The 19,163-nt window shown below is 41.3% G+C and overlaps 1 pseudogene across 1 annotated transcript; it reads left to right on the top strand.

Annotated features, from left to right (window-relative positions):
• Positions 1–1,384: 1,384 nt before the first annotated feature.
• LOC306768990 lies at positions 1,385–9,185 on the top strand (annotated as a pseudogene). The gene is made up of 5 exons: positions 1,385–1,505; positions 5,701–5,759; positions 5,835–5,897; positions 5,979–6,179; positions 9,082–9,185. The product of its transcript is annotated as an uncharacterized misc_RNA (transcript).
• The last annotated feature ends 9,978 nt before the right edge of the window (positions 9,186–19,163 follow it).

Here is a 19,163-nt window from a genome sequence, read left to right as displayed (position 1 = left end):
GCAGATTTCATTGGCATTGATGATGATGATGATGATGATGATGATAATATTTCCTGTTGACATAATTTTGTATTACATGTACTTATCTTCTGAATCCTGTTGTCTGTTTCTCTTTTTATTTTTTTTTTCTGTTTCTATCTTATTTTTCTTGTTAGTTTGGTTTAATTCTGATTCTCCGTGTTTAATTTTCACCTTGCTGAAATAATTTTAATGTCTTTTATAAAGCACTTTGAGTTGTCTTGCAGAATAAATGTGCTGTCCGAACAAGCTTGAACTTGTAAAGATCCTACACTGTTGTGGATCTTCAGACTTATTTGCTACTAGAATGGGACAAAATAACCATCTCTGCTTGCTTCCCCAACGCTATGACATCTCTGAAGAAGGAATGGAAATATTAGAAAGAGAAATATTTTGTTCCAGATTTAAGATTATCTCACAGTCACACAAAGTGACACAGTTATACAACATTTAACACATTTAAAGCAGCTCAAAGCATTAAACAGGAACTGTAACTTACTGATAAGAAGACAAAGAAGTGTCACCTTCATCCTGACCTGCTGCAGACTGACAGAGAGGAAGGAAGGACAAAAATTACAGAGGTGGTGACCTTGAGCATAAAAAATATGAAACGTATTTCATCTGATGTGTAGCAATAATAATTAAAAATACTAATATCAGTTAAATTAAGCCATAAAGTTTATGTTTTGCACATTTTTATGATTTTCAGTTTCAGAACTGGACAAAAAAAACAACTTGAAGCATGTTTTACAACAAAACAACCATTCATGTTTAAAACTTTCATTTGTTACAACCTTATAGTTTATACCTCATTTGTTAATACATTATACTGAGCAGTTTTGATTTACAACACTTTACTTATGATCTCGGTTTAAAGTTCATCTAAGTGGTTTAGTTTCAGATCTCGCGACATCTTGTGCTTATGGTACAGAACTGCATCCCTGACAACGCACCTCTCGCGAGACTTGAGATGTTCCGCTATGATCTCCAGTCCAAACAAACAGTTGTTGTTGAAGTCCAGAAACCTGCATTTTCCATCGGTAAGACACGAATAAAACCCTGCTAAAATGTTAAAGTTTTAGATTTACGCGTTTTCTTTCTTTTTGGTCGTGACGGTTTAGAAATGATGGATGTAAACAGCTTTTAATTGTTGTCTAAACAAGTTATTTCCTCTAAATAAGTTTATGCTTTCCAGCTTGTTGGTGAGCTAGTTTCTCTTCATGTTGAGTCAGGTGTTTGCTGGTTTATCCATGTTGGCTGCTTAAAAAACATCCACTTGTTTGTGTTTTTATGTAGAACAGGGAATATGCTGGTGACGATGAAGGAGTGAAGATGATGATGGGTCGGTGAGCTGGGATGCTGGAGGATGAGGATGAGGAGGGTGAAGCTGAGGGTCAACCGCAACCGGCTGCTGTATCTGTCCAAAGAGAAGACAAAAGAAAACTTCCAGAAAGAAGGAATCCTGCAGGGCGGACAGAAGGAGACAGGTATCGGATGCTGTGGTCTCTGATTTGTGCCTCTTCCTCTCCTCCATCCTTCTCTCACCCAGAAATCCCAGGAGAGGATTTATAAGGATGACATGAAAGGAATCTTGCTGGAGAAAATATAAGAAATGACACTCCAGTGTGTCCTTTATGCAGGGCCGGATTAAAGGTGCACAGGCCCCTGGGTTCAGAGTGTTCCAGGGGCCCCCTTCCCCACCGCAACATTGTAAAAATTGTAAATGAAACACTGTGAAACGACATTTCTAACATCTCTCAGCCAGTGGTACCAACAGCAACACACTAGACACTGTTGTGTAACTATCTGGCCTTTATGTACATTTTGTTTTATGTCCAAACTGCTGGTGTATGCCCTACGTGGGCCCCTGGGCCTGCGCCATAGACTGTATATAAAGAGATGGACGGAGGCTCCGTGACATCACCTGTAGGTTTCTGAAGAGCTGAATTGAAGCTCGGTGGGCGGTTCCTACCGTCGCCATGTTGGCAGCGTCATGCGCGTCGTCTTGCCCGGAAAATACAAATATGGGCTGAGAGGGGGGCTGTGAGTGTCATGGCGGATGATTGACGTCGAGCGAACTCCGAGCTTTCTGTAGCTCAAACCTAACCAAGCTAACCGGAGATTGCAGGAGCTAACCAGCTAATGGAGGTAAGCGGGCTAAAGCTAAGTCATGTTGTTAACCGGCTAAAAACCGCGGTTGTTCTATGTTCTTCTGACTTGAAACCAGAGATTGGTACCTGTCAATCAAAAGGATACGCCCCTAAATATGCCGAATTTGGAGATTAAATTACTTTAAAATGGGCGAGTTAGAAAAAAAATTCACTCCCCCAACAGTTGTCATGAAGGTAAACCTGATCTATTAAACCGAAAATGGATTTTTGAACCAGGCTGTAAACATGTTTATTTCTGCTGTGAAGTTGGTCTTTTTAACATGGGAGTCTATGGGGATTTGCTCTGTTTTGCAGCCCCTAGTGGATGAAGGGGGAACTGCAGTTTTATGCACTTCCTCATAGGCTTCACTTTTAACCGCCGGAGGTTGCCGCTTGGCCTCCGCCCATAATGTCCATTGGATAATCCAGCCTTGCCTTTATGGACACATTTTTCAGCATCCACAACGTCTCATGGATCCTGTTTCCTCTACTGATCAGGGGACAATGACAGGAGGAGTCAGATGGAGGAGGCGAAGATGCACTGATTGGAAAAAAAAAAAAAAGAGACTCTTGTTTTTCATTGATTTTTCTTAACTTTCATGCTTTCTTCTCCTCTGACATCCCCTGTTTTTGTGTGCATCTTCCTTTGAAACATCTTCATCTGTTTCCGTCTTCTGACTAACTCTGACTTTACTTCTCGGAAAATCCAGACCAGCTTCCTGACTCAGGATGTAAAGAGCCACATTGACTTTGTGATAAGGGACAGAAATAACCGAAACGCCCCAGTGGTGTGTGGAAGTTTTGAGCCACTCTGTGTCTGCAGTGAAAGAGAGGATAGTAGTGAGTGTATAAAAAGGCAGTTTTTGTTCGATCTTTATTCCTCAACTAGACGAGCCTTCTTGTAATTTCTTACAAATTCTCTGGTTTTCTTGAAGGACTTCTCAGGTCTCTTCTTTTGATATTTCTTTCATTTTACTGTCCAGATGATCCCACACTGCTTCAGTAATGTAAAGGTCCGGGCTCTGGGGAGGAATCATCCCTCCATCAGTCCACTTTTTGTCTTATTTTCACCTTTTCTCCCTGTTTCCCTTCCTTAAAGCAACTTTCCAACCTTAACACTCTGCTTCTGACTTGTTTTCATGGCACATTGAGATTTATTATGTGTTACTGGAGTCGTCATTGATCTGCTGCATTCAGAGGCTGAAACCCTTTTTCCCAGCATCACAATAAGACAAACTTATCAGCAGAGGCAAGGAAGCGAAGGAGATGCACAGAGCAATAAATACAACAGGAGTCAGGATCCAGTTGACTTTTACTGACTGAGGAGAGCTCAGAGAAGAGGCAGGATGCTAGACGGATGCTTAATTAGCTGTCATGACGGCATTAACATGACCAAATCTGCTAAAGTTTGGTAGTTTGGGCTTTAATTCTTTAATGCATAGTGGCCCTGTAGTAAACAGCTATTTACAGCTTTTTTCTTGCATATCTGTGAATGAAGATGGTATTTTTGTCAATAAACATCTTCAGTGGATGTAAGTGAGTCGTCTAATACGTTTCCACTCACTGGAGAATAAACAAATATATAATATAATTGAACATATTGTAATTAAAAAACTTTGTCTTTGTGATAAACAGGAAAATAAAATGAAACAGCTATATTTTATAAAATATTTATATAATATAATTATGATTATATACTATTTTATAAATATTTTATAGGATACATTTAAATAAATAAATTATGATAAATTCTAAATATCACTAATAAAGAAAAAAAGTGTCATTTCATATGTCTGCAGAGGTGAAATATTGTATTTAACGGTTAATCACCTCTTTACAGTAATTTTCCTCATAGTTTTAGTGAACAGTAAATGGATCAACAGCAAAGTCAGAATTATAGACTTTCTGGGAACAACTATTGTCAGCTAAATAATCAAGATTTAACGATTCTTATGTAATAATTCTGTTCACAACTCCATAAATGTATAAAACCAAATTAAAACTCCTTATAAGTCACATTTATTTCTGCCTTTTGATGTCAGAATTAACTAAATAATTTAGAAAAAGACGAAACAAAAAGGCTCATTCCAACTAAATCCCTTCTGCTCCGTACAGCAGAAATACATCCAACATATTCTTTCTGTAAACTACATTATAAAAATGTATAGTTCCAAAAATATGTTAAAATGGCCAAACAAAGACTTCAGATACAAAACAAAAGACCTCCACCCTCCCAATCCAGTTTTTCTAAGGTTGTTTTTCCCTCTGCATACAGAAACGTTAAGTGATGCTGTTGCTGTAAACGTGCCCTGAATCATACTTTAGATTACTTTTAGTTGGTTTACATTTACAAAAAAGCTGTTTTTTTTTATCCTGCAGGCGATAAAACATGTCAGATTCATCACTTGGTCCATTTGTTTGGAGTGGAAAACTCTCCCTCCTGCTTTGACGCTCCAACACGCCTCTTCTCCAGCAGCAAGCAGCAACCTGCAAATGTTGTGCAACTTTGTTTTGGTTCTGTTGGCTGATCTGCTGATGCTGATCTTTTATGGAACGTGATCATTTTAATGGGTCTCTTATCAATAACTAATCCTGGTATTTAATGTTGGGATTTATAGGGAAATGAGGGAATTGTGGGATCTTTCGTGAAGTAGAATCGCGCAGATCTTTGCTGAAAATTTCTTTATTTCTTCAGAACATTGATTTCAGATCTTGTAGATCAGGGATTTTTTTAATTATTTAATTTTATGTTCATTAATGCACATTAATAAACACTTTCTACAAATTCAAGACAGTGTAAATATGCCAGATTTAGCTAGAAGCTACTTTTCATCTGTAGTCCTCAGACATTTACAGACAACACGACATATAAAAACATAGATTAAATTACTATATACACATCTGGATTGGGTCCTCAATCCTGGTCCTTGAGGACCGGTGACCTGCAGGTTTTCTAAGCGCCCCAGCTGCAGCACACCTGATTCATATTAATGTGTATTTAGCAGACATGAGCGGGGCTTGTCTGAGTCTGAGTCAGGTGTGTTCCAGGAGGACGCTGGGCCTTAAGGACCTGGGTTGCGGATCCCTGCTGTAGACGATCTTTTGGTCCTGAGTCTTTTCCCTTTTTCCTCAACTTATCCAATTTCTTCAAATCCTGCACATCATGCTGACAAAAGCCACATTTTCAGCTACTTTCAGCTCCTTTCTGGAGCTAAAATACCATGCTCCTGCCTGTCAAACTGTTATTGTTGGCATTAAGCATCTGGAAGTGGAAGCAAGTGATGAGCTTTTGCAACAGGATGTTGCTGATGAAATACCGAAAGATGCAACTGAAACTGTTCCTTACACTTACACTCAAGACATAGTAAAAAAGAGAGAAAGACGGGGAAAAACCATCAAATTTCTAAATAAAGACTTCCAGGAAGCCAGGAAAAACGATCCTGTCGTCACCAGGAAACGCTTCTCGCTGTTGTACACGTAGATTTTTACTGTAAAACGGTAAAAGTTGCTTATTGAACTTTGTGTGTTTCAGCTCTCTGGGAGAGATTTTGCCGCCTGAGAGGAAATCTGCTGTTCATCCTGAAGAAGCAGGTGAGCGACAGAAAGAGGACGAAGACATTTTATTTTGAGTTTTTACACTTTGAAATAAATGAAACGTCAACGCAGGGAGGAGAGCTGGAGGAGGTGCTGCTGTTGGAGAGATGCAACGCGGCAGGCGACTGGCTGTCAGTACGTCACACAACACACACAAACACACTGGTGTGTTTTAAAAGAAGAAATCAGGTTCAGTCACGTGTGTGTGTGTTTTAGGCTTTGAGAGCGGCGACTCTGCAGTTTTCCTGCAGTACAGCAGCTCAGCAGAGTCCACGTCCTGGCTCATCGCCCTGAGAGACGGCAACATGGAGAGGCTGAGGAGACACATCGCACACCTGAGCACGCTAATTAATGGTCACATACGAGAGCACTCGAACACAACACGGGACGGCAGCCTGGAAGACGAGGGCAGTACAAGTAAGTGTTTTTCTTAGTCAGTGAACATTAAATCCAGTAGAATGTTACTATGAGACAATTAGTTGTCATTTAGCACCATGGTAACAATACGGTAACATCACTGTAACAACACTTTAACAACACTGTACCAACACTGTACCAACACAGTAACATCATTGTAACAACACCGTAACAACACAGTAACAATACTGCAACAACACTGCAACAACCTGCAACAACATGGCAACAACACAGTAACAACACAGTAACATCATTGTAACAACACAGTAACAACAAGGTAACAACACAGTAACATCATTGTAACAACACGGTAACAACACGGTAACACCATTGTAACAACACAGTAACATCATTGTAACAACACGGTAACAATACTACAACAACATGGCAACAACACAGTAACAACACAGTAACATCATTGTAACAACACAGTAACAACACGGTAACAACACGGTAACATCATTGTAACAACACAGTAACATCATTGTAACAACACGGTAACAATACTGCAACAACATGGCAACAACACGGTAACAACGCAGTAACATCATTGTAACAACACGGTAACAACACGGTAACAACACTATAACAACACAGTAATATTGCGACATGCAGCGTTGTCCATTAAAACCTTGTTATGCATGGCTCCTCGTTTAATCCTTACAGATACAGTACATGTATACGTACATACATGCATCTATTAACACATGACATATAGTTTTGAATATTAATTGATAAGTATGGATTTACTTGTGGCCAATAGGCTTCAGTTTTAAGATTAAACTGACAGCCAAGATGTCTTGTTGTCATTATTTTAAAGCAATTTAAAACAAGGAGATTTGGTGGAAAAGCTGTTTTTTTACTCTTCAGCATGTTTTGTTTGGGAGTGAGGTCCTGCCTCAAGTGGAGGAGTTTAAATATCTCGGGGTTTTGTTCACAAGTGAGGGAAGGATGGAGCGTGAGATCGACGGATCAGTGCGGCGTCTGCAGTAATGCGGACTCTGCGCCTGTCTGTCGTGGTGAAGAAGGAGCTGAGCCAGAAGGCAAAGCTCTCGATTTACCAGTCGATCTACGTCCCTACCCTCACCTATGGTCATGAGCTGTGGGTCGTGACCGAAAGAACGAGATCTCGTATACAGGCGGCTGAAATGAGTTTCCTCCGCAGGGTGGCCGGGCTCTCCCTTAGAGATAGGGTGAGGAGCTTGGTCATCCGGGAGGAGATCAGAGTAGAGCCGCTGCTCCTCCGCATCGAGAGGAACCAGTTGAGGTGACTAGGGCATCTGGTCAGGATGCCTCCTGGACCTCCCTGGTGAGGTGTTCCAGGCACGTCCCTCTGGGAGGAGACCCCAGGGAAGACCCAGGACACGCTGGAGGGATTATATCTCTCGACTGGCCTGGGAACGCAGGGGACGTATTACTAAATTTAGAGGTCATAACAGGAGTCAAAGATTTACGATTCAAAAGACTTTTATTGTTAATTCACTGCAAATGTCAGACATCCAAATGAACCAAAGTACAGTTTCTCTTTCTGTGGTGATTGATAGGGTAAGAGCAACAAAATACAATAAATAACAGTGAGATAAGAAAATAAAACATTAAAGCAAAAGTCAACTGTAAAGAGAGAGGGAGCCGCTGTTCGTCTGCACCACCATATTATTTTAATTTTCATTAGTATTCGTTCCATGTGGGGCCATTTGGGATGATGTGCCCCTTCTTACAGCATCAGATCCCGTCTTCATCTGGAATAATGACTCATCTCTTTTCCATTTTAGCTTGAACGTCACACAGTTTTATGCTATTTTTGTAATCATATAACATTTTGAGACAACTTACATACTACAAAGGTTTTTCCTCGCGCTCTTCGGTAATAAATGTCCTTCATGCTTCATCCTGAAAACCTTAAGTAGAAGCTGAAGATGTTGTCAAAACCTGCAGCTGTAGGTGAACATCTGAAAACATGAGTTCACTGCTGATGTAATGTTGTTCTGTGGCCACAAGGGGGAGCCCAGTCTGTTGCTGGAGGATCTCCCGTGCACCTAACTGTCGGTATGTTGTCTCACCACACACACACACACACACACACACACACACACACACACACACACACACACACTTCATCTGACCTGTAGGCATATAAGTTCACACTTTGCGTGTGTGTCTGTCGTCACTTTGTCACACATTCTTTCAGAGTGTCGAGGCCTGGTTGCCGTGGCAGCCACTGTCCAAGTCCAAGTTTGTGTGATTGACACACACACAGACAGGAAGTACTGTAGCACTCAGATAATAAAGGTACACACACACACACACACACACACACACACACACACCCATGGTTCATAAGTACAAGCTGATAAGTGTGTTTGTCAGGCTTGTTTCACTGCTGTTGGAAGGACCAGCTTCACTTTTCTGCACAACAGGATGTTTATTTCTTTAGTCTGTCTTTTCCTCTGACTTGACAGGAGGTGTGTGTGTGTGTGTGTGTGTGTGCTTTAGGCATCGGAAGATGGTGAGTTTCTAACCACAGTGAGTTTCCATGGCGATAGCCCTGTATACCATCACAGCAGGATCGAAATCACAGTTCACTGCCCCGAGGAGTCCACGACACACACCACGGTAAGGGTGTGTTTTACTGCATATCTGTGTGTGTGTGTGTTGCATGTCTGAAAAATGTGTGTGTAAGAGGATTAGTGTTGAAGATGTGTGAGAGCAGCGGTGGTGGCGTTGCAGCACTTCTGTCAGGGCTCAGTTAATCTGTGACACACAAACACACTGCGGTGTGGGTGAGACGTTCGCTGGTGCGCAGAGAAAGTCCGCTTTTTTTTTATCCATTTCCAGCTTTTTTCCTCTCCTTGCTTCCTGCCAATTCCTCCTCTAATCTCCATATTTCCCATGATGCACATAGGCGGCGAGTTTTTAATCCCTCTGGCGATGATGAAAGAGCGGCAGAGGCTGCAGAGACTCGCTCAGCCGGAGTGTGTGTTGGTCTTTTTGGCAGACGGAGACTAAGACGGGACGCTGAGCGGGATGTTTTCTGCTCGATCGGATCATTTTGTCCGGACTTGATGGATTAATGGTCGGCTTTAAATCATATTTATTTTGTTTATTGACTATTTTTCTCAAATCTTTGCTGACTTTCTTCCTGGAAGTGAACGATGAGCAGGAAGATCGTCATTTAGCCTCGGTTGCTGTCCGTCTGCAATAGTTAAACACCCTGCAGGTTTACATGTCGGTGCTGCATTCAGGTGCAGTTGGAAACTTTAACATTCCGTCTTGGAAAAGCTGCATTTGGGCTTTTTATGGGACTTAAAAGCAGACAGGATTTTTACCTTGTTTTGATAAAGTTGTGCTGGTTTTTCCTACATTTAATCCTCTCGGTATCTTAGATGGCGTTTTTAAGGACTAAATATGTTTTAAATCTCTAAAACGGATGTGTAAAAAGCAGCTAACACTGCATCACAGATCTGAAATATAAATGTAAAGTTTATCACGACAAACGGACATTTTCTCCTCATTTTATCGTAACAAAAATAAGAAAAAGAGTTTCTGGTCATCACCGAAGCCCGACGCAGGAAAGACTCGGGTTCAGAGCAGAGCTGTTGATGCAGAGGACGATGATGGCGTGCACCGAGTGCTTCCGTCCCACAGGAGACAACAGCTCCTCCGCTGGACAGGTAGGGAATTACACACGTCGAACATCGCATGTCGGCACGGTTGGAGAAATAACACACAGCTGAAACATTATCGATGAGGAGAGGAACGTATCGATGATGTCAGGTCCGGATTGGTTTCCCCGCCAGAAGCTGATCCAGCTGTTTATCACAGCTGTCAATCAAAAGCTCCTTATGCGATGCAAAAGCTTTCCATGACCTTTTAAATCTTATAAGTGGAGCGGAAACATCCACAATGATGATCATCGACAGGAATCTGGGATTTTTTTTGTGCTGCCTTGTTGTCTCCATGTTTAGTGTTTATTCAGATACTATATGGTAAATCCACAATGATCCGTGGTAACGCCATTGTTCATAACATTTTAATCATAATAATGACGACACTGTTGAGAAGAAACATCTGTTTTCACCTGGAAATTACAGCAAAACCAGTTCATATCAAACTATTGACCAATCAGAGAGCTTAACTCGGCTGTAATGTCCAATCAGGAGCAGCCAAAGATCAACAAACGAGCAGAAAATCAGACAAATAGTGGTCTATGTGTGGAATAAAACCAGTAAGATGCGTTCATGCAGCTGAGTCGGGCTGGTTTAGTGAGGATAGCAGGTGAACAGTCACAGGAATAAGTGTGTAAATATGTAAATAGTGAAAATGTGTTTGTTGTTTCAGACGCAAGAGAAGGATGTGCAGATGAGAAAAGGTTTGGTTGCTGTTGATCTGTGTGTTATTTCTACAAATTTCTGTCAGTAATAAATCCTGTTTTCTTCTTCTGGTTGGTCTTTATGCAGCTACATCTACTGATACGTTAATTTTCCATCATTTTAGCCTCATAATCTGATGACTGTGGCTGAAATGATCCCGTCTGCATGCTGTTTTACATTGAACAGACTGGACAGAACAGTCAGACCAAAGATAAAAAAGATGGTTATAAGCAGTTAATAAACCAAACTAAATGCTGCAGCCTTAATATTGTAAGTAAGTTTTACTTATATAGCACATTTAAGCACAGTACACACTGACCAAAGTGCTTTACAGAGTAAAAAATACCATAAAAGAAAGACAAACACAACAATTAAAAAGGAAAAACGTACTTAAATGAACCCTACAGACATGAAATGAATGAGTGGAGAAGGCCGGGGAGTAAAGATGAGTTTATTGCACGTTTCTGTCTGAATGACAGTGGACATTCAGTTATTGTGAGTTGTTTCCCTTGTTGCAGCCTTACAGCTGAAAGCAGCGTAATACTGATGCTGAATGTGAGTCACTGTCTGATGTAAAAGAGTTGTAGGCGTAACATGCACTCACCAGCTGGTTTTATTCATTTTGACCATAAATATACATGTACAATACATGTAGTCAGCAGACATGGCGTCGCTGAAGCTCAAACTGAGCGTCAGAATGAGGAAGGATGGAGATTTAATTGAACGTGTCATGGAACCACTTCACGGATCTGCAGATAGTGTGTGATGCTTTATGTCAACATGCAGCCAAATCTCTGAGGAAGGTTTCTAACATCTTGTTGAATCAATGACACCAAGATTTAAGGCTGTTCTGAAGGATCAAGCGGCAACCTCTGGCGGTGAAAAGTGAAGCCTATGCGGAAGTGCATAAAACTGCAGTTCCCCCTTCATCCACTAGGGGCTGCAAAACAGAGCAAATCCCCATAGACTCCCATGTTAAAAAGACCAACTTCACAGCAGAAATAAACATGTTTAAAGCCTGGTTCAGAAATCCATTTTAGGTTTATAGGTCAGGTTTACCTTCACGACAACTGTGGGGGGACTGAATTTTTTTCTAACTCGCCTGTTTTAAAGTAATTTAATCTCAAAGTTCAGCATATTTAGGGGCGTGTCCTTTTGATTGACAGGTACCCGATCTCCCGCTTCAAGTCAGAAGAATACAGAACAACCGCGGTTTTTAGCCTGTTAACAACATGACTTAGCTTTAGCCTGCTTACCTCCGTTAGCTGGTTAGCTCCTGTTATCTCCTCGTTAGCTCAGTTAGCTCTTAGCTACAGGCAGCTCGGAGTTTGCTGGATGTTAACCATTACGCTCACAGCCCTCCTCTCAGCTCTACCTCTTTGCCCATATTTGTATTTTTGAGGCCAGATGATACGCATGCCCCTGCCAAGATGGTGATGGTAGGAACCGCCCACCGAGCTTCAGAAACCTATGGGTGATGTCACGGAGGCTACGTTCATCTTTTTGTATACAGTCTATGTGAAGGAAAAGGGGGTCCATCCATTTTCTATACTGATTAGTCTCGTTTATGGTCTTGGGGAAGCTGGACGAGTTTACACCCTGGACAGGTCGCTAGTCCATTGCTGGACAAAGGAGGTCAATGTTTAACTAAATTTAAATCCAATTAGACATACATAGGATGTCCAGGATAGCTTTTAGTTTGGTTTCTTCTCATTTCTATTAAAGCTTCTTTTCCACTAGAGCTGCTATAAACCGTTAATTTAATCATCAACTTGTCACCAGTTATTTTGGCGATTAGTTGACTAATGGGATCATATTGCATGCAGCTGCTAGCTTGAAGTACTATCTCTAAGGACACATTTACATCAGCCTTTTTGATTCAAATCCGAGTCCATTTGCTCGGAAAGTCCACTTCGGATGCAAATGAATGAATGCAATACTACCGTTCAGCAACCCTTCTTTTTTTTATAAGATGTAAGCACGTACCTCTCCCAAACTGTCAGAGCAGAGGGCGCAACACTGTCTGAAAATAAAGACAATTATGATGTTGGCTCTTTAACAACTTTGAGCAAACTTTGCAGCTGGGAGTGAAAAAAAAAGGAAATCAAGGTGCAAACAAATGCTTGAAAAGGTTTTTCTTCACTTCAACATTAGCATATATATTGTATTAAATGCTACAAAATCAATGAGTTTGGCACATGATGCTGTTCACATTAGCGTTAGCAGCAAACTAGCCAGTTAGCTTACAGAGATGATAAGTGTCCCTGTTCTGAATCAGCCACAACGTACTTCCTTTAAAGATGCTTGTGCATCGCTGTCGTACCACAAAGGAAAGTTCTACACTGCAGATTTGCATTGCTTGAGCTTGTTTTGAGTTATTTGTAAAAATGATGGAGCTCCATTGCCGCTCGCCATGATTGTTTGAGCTAAACTTTTCAGATGATGTCACGTCAAGGTCGGAAAGCCAAGCTAGGCAGCAGAAAGTACAGATGCTGTAATGAGACAAAACAAAACATTTAAAAAAGTAAACAATTAGTAAATTAATAAATTAGTCTCAAATCCAGTCCTCAGACCCCCCTGCCCTTCATGTTTTAGACATGTTCCTCCTTCAAAGCACCCGAGTCAGATTATTGACCTTCCTTATCAAGTTTTTTGAGGCCTGTAAACAAACCCTTTATTTTATTCAGGTGTGTTAAGGTAAGGTTGCCTATAAAACATGCAGGGCAGGGGTCCTGAGGGCCGGACTTGAGAAACACTGAATTAGTCATTGAGTATTTCTTTTATCATGACCAGCCGATTCTTCTCGGCAGTCCTATTTCCAGTCATTATGTCCGGACAGGAACGTTATTAGTCTCTCGTTAGCTACAAAAAACCCTTTTACAACACTCGTCCATCTCCTCGCACTTCACCTGCTTCCTCGCCTTTCTGATGTCGTACTTCCTGCTAACATCAACATTTCCTCCTGATCTGCAGCTCAACATTGTTTCTCATTTATAATCTGATTTTCCAAATTACTCACTTCTTAGCCTAATAACTGCGACTGTTTTATCAGGCAGCTGGTCGTGGTGTGTGAGTGTGTTTTCCAGGTTTGATGAGGATTAGCAGGTAATCTTAAAAGCCTCTTGTTTTGCTCATTGAGCAACATTGTTGACCCAACTCTGAGCTGAAGCAACGACACACTGCAACGTCCTCATATCCTCTTTCTGTCTGAAAACATGAAGGCTGTTTGCAGACGTTTCTGACTGCTGGACTGCCTTTACTGATACGTGTTCGCTGACAGGTCAGCAGGAAACAAATGTCTGGCTTATATAGTAAAAACATGAATATGTGAAATGAGCTCCATGTGATGCTTCAGTGGCAAAACATTAACATGTCTGAGCCTGTCGTAGAACAAGAGAGGAAGCTGTGAAGTAAACTTGTTTTCATGAATGATTGTGTGAGGTGATTTATCCCTAGCAGGACAGATAAATAATTTGTTAACCAACATGACACCACTGCATCAAAGTTGTAAAAATAATCTGAATATCTCACCAAATTGTTGGGAAAAACTAAATTTAGAGAAGATTTAAGTGTACTTTCCCTTCATTGTGTTCCATTAGATGTAAAACTGTGTGTGTTTTGGGTGATTTGAGTGGTTTTCACTTGTCAAAGTAATCCTCTGGGCTTTTGATTATTGTCATAGCAACAGAGTGATTTCAGTGTCATTGATGTGTAGGTTTTTGGTACTTAGCTGTGACCAGTTGGCGATGGGTGTGTTTATGAGTTCCGTCAGCTTCGTGGGGAGTAAAAACTGAGAAGTTAAAGGTTTGAACTTTAAGTCGCTGATATCTTCAGGTGTAGAACGAGTCATTTACATGTCCTGCCATTGGAGAAGGTGTGTTTCGCTTTATGTAGTCAAACATGTGATTATGTCCTTGCAATTCTGTAGCTACAGAGCGGTGAGAACGTGTTTCCCCTCCCTCCTGATTTCCTACTATTTTACAAATTTGTTACACTTAAAGCTGGGGTAGGAAATGTTGGAGAGCTAGCAAGATGTGAAAGCTGTGACCTGTATTGGCTCCTCCCCACTGTCATGGCCCCTCCCCCAGTTTTGGCCCCTCCTCTTGTATTGGCTCCTCCCGCTGTCCTGGCTCCTCCCCACTGTCATGGCCCCTCCCCCTCTGGTTTTGCTCCTTGCGTGATCCAAGGGTTTTTTTATTCGTAGAATTATCCACCAACAATTTTCTCTTTCTCGGCTGTTTAGCGGGAGGAGGCAAATAAACCTAGCCGGGTTGGAGAAATCTTTCCTGTATTTTCTCAGCCATGTTTGCCTTCTGAGTTTCTTCTTTACTACTTTGTATTTTCATCCTAACACGCTGTTTATATGCAGGTTGTGGCTATCAGGTATGCGCTGCTGGAGGGGGAGGAGGGGAGCCGGGAGAAAAAGATTACGAAATATAAGAAATGAACAACTTCCATTCAGTCTGAACGTTTGGATCGGTCAGAGTTTTTACAGATTTACAGTAAACTGAGGGGTCTAACTATATTTCCTATTGTTCATGGATACAGAATGTATAGACTACTATCAGGATAAGAAAGCACTTCAGCCAGAGTAAAAAAGAAAAAGTCTCTCAGCCACATTACCTACTATATCTTTAATGTTTCAGATCGTTACACAAATTTCAGACAAACAGAACCTGAGCAAATACAAAATGCAGTTTTTAATAGTGAGTTTATTAAAAACATCTCTCCAGTCCTACATGACCCTATGTGAAAAAGTATTTGCCCCCTGAACCTGATAACTGGTTGTTCCACCTGCAGCAGCATAACTGCAGCCAAGCGTTGGTGATGAGTGAGTCGTTCACATGGCTGTGGAGGGATTTCGGCCCACTCTTTCCCACAGAAGAGTTGTAACTCGGCCACATTGGAGGCTTTTCCAGTATGAGCTGCCTGTTTATGGTCTCACCACAGCATTTCAACTGGATTCTAGTCTGGACTTTGACTTGGCTGCTCCAAAACCTTCATCTAGTTTTCCTGAAGCCAGTCAGAGGTGGACTTGTGGGTGTGTTTTGGGTCGTAGGCCTGTTGCTGTGTGTTTCAGCTCGAGGTCATGAACTGATGGTTGAACCTCATTCTTCAGCGGTTTCTGGTAGACAAAGAGTTCATGTTTCCATCAGTCACAGCAATTCGTCCAGGTCCTGAAACAGCTAAGCAGCCCAAACCATCACACTACCACCACCGTGCCATAAGGCTGGGTGATATGATCAAAATCTCATATCCCGATATCGCTCATTTTATATCCCCATTACGAAATACATATTTGATATAAAATAGTTTGTGTAATTTTGTATCAGTCATCAGTTATGTATCAGATGTGCTTGGCAACGGCAGCAGTGATCTCCTTCCACCGGCACAGAGGTGGCAACTCCTGGTCCAGAAATTAGAAGTCCTGCCATGTTTTTGGATCTACCTGTACATTTAGAACAGGTGTTTTCACTAACAGGCTTGTTTACCTGGCAAATAAACTCTGCTCATTAAATTCAGCTCGTTTGGTCGGAGCAGCTGCAGGACGTTTACTTTCTGGACCAGGAATGACCACCTCTGCATCTGGGGGAACTATGGCCGTATACCTGCTGCAGCGTTTCTGAGCTTTCGACTGTGTGCTTCTTTGTTGTCGGTTCCACGTCGGTCTTTTTTATATCCAAACTGCATCCATGCCACAGAAACTTCCCTCTTTTAAGAACAAGCTCATCAGTTTGGGTTGACTGGTCATCTTTTAGTGAATTATCCTGCTCTGAAACATGTCTGCTACCATCTTCCTCCATGTTTGTTTATGCATTGCAGCGTGCTGTAAAGCCATCTTGACGTAAAATACTGCAGTAAAGCAGCTTATCGTGGCGTAAACGATAGAGCCTCATATGAAACGAAGGACGTTTTCTATTGTTCAGATGATATACATCGTCATATCGCCCAGCCCTACCATGTCTGTCTGTTTCTATGATCTTTATATCAAATTCTTTTTTAGTTTTACACCAGATTCAGACATTCCAGAAAGTTCAACTTTTGTCTCGTCAGTCCAAAGACTATTTTCCCAGAAGTCTCGGCGATCATCGCCTGTTTGTCCCGTAGAGACATGAAGGCTTGGAGAGATTTTTATTTCCTTCATAAATAAGATCACCATTTAAAAACTGCATTTTGTATTTACTCACGTTCTGTTTGTCTGAAATTAAAAATAGTTTAATGATGGGAAACATTTAGGTGTGATAAATCATGAAGGGAGCAAATACTTTCTCACAGCACCGTATGTGTGGTTAAGTTGCTTCTGGAAGAACTGATCGATTGCAAAACAATAAAGTCACTAAGGAGTTCACCGATACCTCCTATCCTGTTGGAGTTTACCAGTCTAGTTGCTGCAGAAGTTCATGGTTTGATTTGTTTGGTTTGATGATACAAGATAACAGTTTTCCTCTCTGTCTCCCGTAGAGGAGCTATCTGGGTTTCACCTCTTTCTCCATCAGAGATCTACTCCGGTCCAAGGAGCCTCACATCTCCCTTCGCCTCAGGTAAACTCGCCTCCTCTGCCATCCCGGATCATTTTACAGGAAATATTTGTCTTGTTTATGTTGCATTATCAGGTTTTGTTGTTAGAAACCTTTATTTTAAGCCAAACCTCATTGTTTCACTTATTATGCTGAAGCAGTCAGCGTTGTACCATCATTCATACCCTCTGTTCCACTTCCCACGTCGTGTCAAAGAGGCGCTTTGAAGTCAACAAATTGTGTGTCATAAACCATCTGAAAGGGTCCCCGATTGGTTGTTGCTTGGATACCTGTGACCAGAAGAGGAAGTGAGAGGGCAGCGTGGAGCTCCACCTTGACGCAGAGTGGAAACACACATTTACAGACGGGACTGTGAGAATGGAGGCAGAGCGAGGCAGATGCAAGCAGGCGGTGTGTGTGTTGCGTTCAGGTGTGTGACTGCTGACGCGTTCCTCTGGCGATGGCGCTGCAACGTTTCACACGAAGGCTGGTTGTTGTTTTGGTTTATTTCTGTTCTTGTTCTGTATCATGTGACTGTGCTGATAGATCATTCGTCTTTTAGGAATGTTTTTATGTAAACGTGCTGAAATAATGTGTTCCCAGTGTTCCCAGTTAGCGTGATGATTTTGGTTGTTGTGTTGCTGGTTTGAGCAAAGTTTGGTTATTTGTGCTGGTTGTTTTGTAGTTATTGTGTCTTGTCTGCTTTATCTCTTGGGTTTGCTTGGTTTTAGCTGCACAGTGGCGTTGTGGTTAGCACTGTGGCCTCACAGCGAGAAGGTCGCTGGTTTGAGCCTTGGCTGGTGGGAGGTTTGAACGGTGGCCTTTCTGTGTGGTGTTTACATGTTCTCCCCGTGTGTGTGTGTGTGTGTGTGTGTGTGTGTGTGTGTGTGGGTTATCTCCAGATACTCTTCCTCCCACCCATAAGACATGCATGCTAGCTTAACTGCTATAGTTGCATTATTTTATTTATTTATTTAGTCATATTTTCTGCAAAGGTTGATATTTTCACTAATTTATGCCCCATTTTGTCTATTTAGTTATTTTTTCCTGTTTGCTTCGTGCTACAGTCGTCCTCATATGTATTCATCCCCTTTCATTAAAGGAGAAAAACAGTTTCCTGTGAAATAAGCCGAAACTCATAAAAGTAATGATAAATAAAAATGATATGAAAATTATTACATCATTATCTAATTCTGGTTCAATTGATTTTTTTGAAAAGCAAACAAATATGATGAAATAACACGTTACATCGCTCATCAACAAGTATTTAGTTGAACAATCCTTTGATGTTTCCGCTACAGTCGGGTGTTTTCTGCACCTGTCGACAGGTATTTGGTCCCACTGTTCATCAGAAAAATGCTCTAATTTGTCCAGGACTTTTTTTTTTTTTCCAACTCAGTTCAATGAAAACTGTGTCTTAAGTCACTAAATTATAATTTAGCAAGTTTTTAGTTATTGTTCCTGTTTTAAGTCTCCAGTTATCTGAGTGACTGTTGTAAATTCATCCTTTTCTTTAATAACATGGTATGAATACGTTTGAGGATGTCTTTGTCTTTGTCTTTAGCGTTAGTTAGCTTCAACTTGCTAGTTGTCTTTATTTTGGATGTCCTCATGTTACTGATATTCTTCTTTTCAGTGGTTTTGTTCTGTATGATCAGTTGTTGGCATCCTTAGCTAGCGATCTCGTTTCTAGCTGTATTTAGTCTAATTTATCTTCTCTTTACTTTGGTTTTAGTTGCCTTCCTCTCACCAGCTCTTTCTGACTCATTTAGATCATTTCACACTTAATTCATTCGTTTTATTTAACCTGGTTTTAGTTGTAACCGTGTATCTCACCAGGTTTCGGTTTGTTTATTCTCACACTTCTCCCATTTCTGTGGCTTTTTCAGTCAGTTTCATTTCTGCTTGTTATCTTTCTCTGTAGTTTTATCTGTACTGATGAGAATTTATCTCCATCCGTTTGTAACTGGTTTGTTACCAGTCAGCTGTTTTGCTTCTGGAGTTAAACAGACCAGTTTCATCAGCTGGAAGTTCGGAGCGTGAGGGTCATCAGCTGCTTCCTCAGGTCTCTCTCCTGTCTGGTGATGATCAGGGCG

This window comes from Telmatherina bonti (assembly GCF_933228915.1).
Source record: "Telmatherina bonti genome assembly, chromosome: 18".
Classification (NCBI taxonomy): Eukaryota; Metazoa; Chordata; class Actinopteri; order Atheriniformes; family Telmatherinidae; genus Telmatherina; species Telmatherina bonti.
The sequence above is the reverse complement of the archived record's forward strand: the minus strand, read 5'-3'. Positions and strand labels throughout refer to the sequence as shown.